Source organism: Echiichthys vipera, assembly GCF_963691815.1.
Source record: "Echiichthys vipera genome assembly, chromosome: X".
NCBI lineage: Eukaryota > Metazoa > Chordata > Actinopteri > Perciformes > Trachinidae > Echiichthys > Echiichthys vipera.
Window position 1 is genome coordinate 44,404,628 of NC_139825.1, and position 5,411 is coordinate 44,410,038.

Sequence of the window (5,411 nt, forward strand, 5' to 3'; positions counted from 1 at the left end):
GAGAATAATGATGCAAATTGAAATCATGTTGATTTCAGCTATAAAATACATTTTCTCAGAATACTTTTCTTCTGCTACTTCATGATGTACGTTTTTATTTACGTTTTTCCAACACAAAGAGGGTGAGTTTGACAGTAATTCATAAATTATTCCGGTTTGATGTATAAATCCCAATGCAAATAAGGTAAAAGTAGCATTATTGCATATTACAGGACGAGCCAATAATCCACGTGTCGTCTCTTTGATCCTCAGTCCGACAAACGGCTCATAAAATAGATAAAAACCAATGTTTTTGCAAGACAAATAATTCAATTATCAGGCTTTAAAAGCAATAAACATTTGAATAATCTATGTTTAGATCAGATTATTTCCTAGATTAATCATTTGGTCTATAAAATATCAAAGTCCGAGGTGATGTTTTGTTTCGTTCATGCCTCAAATATTCAGATTATTATGAAATAAAACGGAGCAAAGCTCGAAATCTCCATATTTTTAAGGCTTTTTCTGCCGTTTCTCATGATGATTAACGAGTAAGTGATTATAAAATAGTTAAAATAGATTTTTGTTGATCGATTAATCGTTGCAGCTTTAATGTTTGTCTTGTAACTAAAGTTTAGCGGAGCTTTCATGCATGTTAAAGCTTCCAGAGTTTGTGGGTCAAACATGTAAAACGCCGAATAAGTTCAGTTTTAGTTCATTGAACACTAAACCGTATTTCACCTCCAGTCTGCTGTTAGTGAAAATAATAAATAGTTATGAGAGATTACGTCAAAAGAAGTCTGCTGCAGTTTGTACCTGAACAAACTCAAACATTGAGATTGTTTTAAAATAAAGTAAATCTGCATTTTCTTCTAATATATTAACATTTTTGATTTGGTTTTCACCATTAGAACCACATTTTAAACTATTATTATTATTAAAAATAACAAAAACAAAGGTGAGAGACACAGAATTCTGCACTATTGTTTACTGTATATGAAACACAATACCACTGCTGCACGCAACTAACATTTTTATTAGTGATGAGTTGATCAATTTATACATTAATCAACTGATTATTTGGTTTATAACACATCCCAGAGCACAAAACAGTCCAAAACTAAAAGATATTCAGTCTCAGACTCTGCAAACATTTGCTGTGATTATTGAAACATTATGACTTAAACAACCAGTCTGTTAAAAATTATGATTATAAATCTTTTATCAACCAACAAATCCATTAATTGGTTAATTGTTTCAGCTCAAGCAGAGTTGATGTTTTTACCAGTTGAAGCGAAAACTACCATCTTAAAATGAACATCCTGTACTTATTCTGTCATATGTATATTTATTTAAGGGTAAATATCTTCTATTGTGTCAGATTCATCACTTAATGCCTGAGTGCAGACAGAAAACAGTCATCTACAGCAGCCAGCAGTGCCTTACGTCAATATTCACAGCACACGCTTTTGCTTTTATGCAGTAAAAATCATCTTTTTTTTTAAACACCTGTTACTCGTGTGTATGAATGAGGGGATTTAGATATGATTCAGTTTCCATTTGTATCTTCTTTTGTCTGTGGGTTTCTATTAAAGGACATTTTAACCATTTCTGTTGTTTTTATCCTCTTTTTTTTACTGTTTGTTTTACGTACGAAGCTCCTGACGTCCCGAAAGTAATAGAAATGTCTTTTAATTCATTAATTCTTTCATCTTCAGCCGCTTATCCCGAGGTCAGGGTCGCGGGGGGGCTGGAGGCGATCCCAGCTGACATCGGGTGTGAGGCGGGGTCCACCCTGGACAGGACGCCAGTCTATCACAGGACACATAGAGACGAACAGAGACAGACAACCATTCACACCTACGGGTGATTTAGAGTCATCAATGAACCGAACACCTGCACGTCTTTGGACTGTGGGAGGAAACCGGAGAACCCGGAGAAAACCCACGCAGACACGGGGAGAACGTGCAAGCTCCACACAGAAGGGCCCCAGCCGGGATTCAAACCTGGAACCTTCTCGCTGTGAGGAGACAGTGCTAACCATTCAATTCAATTCAATTTTATTTACAGTGCCAAATCTCAAGGCACTTTACAGAGTAGATAACCACACTCTATGACTTAATTATGATTTACAGAGACCCAACAATTCCTCCATGAGCAGCAACAATAAACTTGTGTGAAAAACTAATCATCATCCTCTTATGCATCTAAGATTTATAATATTAACTCTTATGAACAGCTGCTCAGTGGCGCAGGCTCCCTTTAGCCTTTAGGACGCTGCCGTTGGTTCTCGTGAACGCGGGGGGACTTACAGGATGTAGACATCTTCGTGTTCCCGACCATGCCCGAGCGCCGAGCACGAGTCTGTCTCATACGGTTCAGTAGTTAGTGAACTGATTAAATGATGTCCACATACGTAGCCTGCATATGTTATATGTTCATTTAAATGACAAGTTTATACTGTATTAACAGTTGGAATCAAGCAAAAATAATGTTTATGTTCTTTAGTGAGATTTTTTTTAATTTCAGTGGTGGTCAGCACTGTCGCCTCACAGCGAGAAGGTTCCTGGTTTGAATCCCGGCCTGGCCTTTCTGTGTGGAGTTTGCATGTTGTCCCCGTGTCTGCGTGGGTTTTCTCCGGGTTCTCCGGTTTCCTCCCACAGTCCAAAGACGTGCAGGTGTTCGGTTCATTGATGACTCTAAATCACCCGTAGGTGTGAATGGTTGTCTGTCTCTGTTCGTCTCTATGTGTCCTGTGATAGACTGGCGTCCTGTTCAGGGTGGACCCCGCCTCACGCCCGATGTCAGCTGGGATCGGCTCCAGTCCCCCGCGACCCCAACAGGGACAAGCGGTTGAAGATGAATGAATGAATGCCAAAATACCATCTAAGAAAAAAGCAATATAATCTTTACTTTCCTGTTATCTTGAATATAACTAGAATTATTATACTGAAATACTTTTATTCATATATTTATTAGCCTATATTGAGTTTTTTGTTTAGGCTACTACAAGTTGAAGTTGTAAAAACTCTGAATTTAATGATTTCAGCAGACTATTATTGGTTAAAACACCTATATAGGCAGATCAAAGTTGATTTATATATAGATTTAAAACATCCCCCATTCACCCATTACAAGTTTAAAAAAAACAACAATAGAAAAATCATCAGACACAATGTTTTTAAAGTGTGGGCACCAGAGTTGTGTCTCTCTCGCTTCAGGTATTTATGTTATTACGATGGAAACTAAATTATTTCTGATGCTGCATGCTCCGTCCGACACAGCAGGGGGCGCTACATGCACCTAAAGTTGGTTTGTGGTCGGCCAATGAACATAGAAGAAGAAGTTATTCTCCAATCCTTTAATCCTTTAATCCTTTTATCCTTGTGATCCTCTTTTTGCATTTACAAAGTGAATTTAGTTGTTGCTGCTCCATTGACCTGTTGTTTCCGCCAGTTTCCATGTTTAATTAAGTCCCACCTCTTCTGCTACGTAGACAAAATGGTGGCGATTGAGGGCGCTGAGTGTCCATCGGTCCACCTTCAACGGTTTGGCTGCTTTTGAGTGCGCGGCCGGATAAATGCAGTACACTTCCGGCGTGAACGCACTTTGTGCACTTCCACCTTCAAACTGGCTTTTATCGAGGGTGGAAGTGCACGGTTTGGGACACATTTGCCCAATACAAGTTTTACAAAAACAAAAAAAAACAACCATCAGACATGACGTTTTAAAAGTGTGGGCACCAGAGTTGTGTCTCTCTCGCTTCAGGGGCTCCGTATTTATGTAATTACGATGGAAACTAAATAATTACTGATGCTGCAGGCTCCGTCCGACACAGCAGGGGGCGCTACATGCACCTAAAGTTGGTTTGCGGTCGGCCAATGAACATAGAAGAAGAAGTTATCGTCTAATCCTTTATTCTTATTCATCTTAATCTTTAATTTAAAGTGAATCTAGTTGTTTCCGCTCCATTGAGCTGTTGTTCCGCCATTTTCCAGATTGAATTAAGTCCCACCTCTTCTGCTACGTAGACAAAATGGCGGCGATTGAGGGCGTTGAGTGTTTTTTTTAACTTTATTGAATTCTTCTGATAAAGAACAATAACAAACAGTCATTAATACAAAGTCTATATCTAGACTAATGAAGAGCAGATCCAGGGAGAGTTTCACATAAATAGATCAAACAGAGTTTATCTGAATGGTTTTAGCAGCTTTCTTCTTTTTTGAGTCAAATATGGTTTTGATGTAATGTTCAGTTTCCTCACCAAAAGCAATAAAAGAAGAAGAAGAAGAAGAGAAGAAGAAGAAGAAGGAGAAGAAGGAGAAGAGAAGAAGAAGATAAAGAAGAAGAAGAGAAGAGAAGAATAATTACTTTTATTAATCCCGCAATGGGGAAATTACATTTTTTCACTCTGTTATTATTCATGTTACACACACACACACACACACACACACACACACACACACACACACACACACACACACACACACACACACACACACACACACACACACACACACACACACACAGGCCTGAAATACACACACATGCACAAACAGGACCTATATACATGCAACTAATGGAGAGATGTTAGAGCGAGGGGGCTGCCAGTGACCAGCGCCCCGAGCAGTTGGGGGTTCGGTGCCTTGCTCAACAGCACCTCAGCAGTGCCCAGGAGATGAACTGGCACCTCTCCAGCCACCAGTCCAACCTCCCAAAGAGGGTTTGGAGTTACTAAATTTGGCTTTGTGAATATGATATTTTCCTAAAATGATCTACAGATTAACTAGGTATATTTCTTTCTGTTTTTTTTTTTACTTTTGTTGTCATGGAAACCAAACAGTACATCTTTCCAGAACGACGAAAGAATCAGAGACAAGATTATCAGTAAAGTAACGAGACATCTCATCTCATCTCATCTTCAGCCTCTTATCTGGGGTCGGGTCTCAGGGGCAGCAGCTTTAGCAGGGGACCCCAAACTCCCCTTTAACCAGCTCTAACTGGGGGATCCTGAGGCGTTCCCAGGCCAGTGTGGAGATCTAATCTCTCCACCTGGTCCTGGGTCTTCCCCGAGGCCTCCTCCCAGCTGTAACGAGACAGATCTAAAAAGTGATGGTGTAGGGACACTGGAGAACAGATGCACCGTTGTTTCTGGACATATAAGTGACAGTTAACACACATGTAAAGCTTAAACCTCAGGAGTTGTTGCTCAGCAGGGTAATACCTACGTATGACTGTGAAAGAGACTTCTCTTACTTTATTGGTAAGGAGGTATTTGTAAGGAAGGTTCCAGATATTTCCCCAGTTCAGCTTAACAAGGGACCAATAGGGAACAGCATTAGGGATACTGGGGACATCTCTCTGGAAGAGCCAATGCAGTCGCTCTACCGCATCGTTGTGCCGAAACGTGGGCTGAGCTGGAAGGCAAAGCT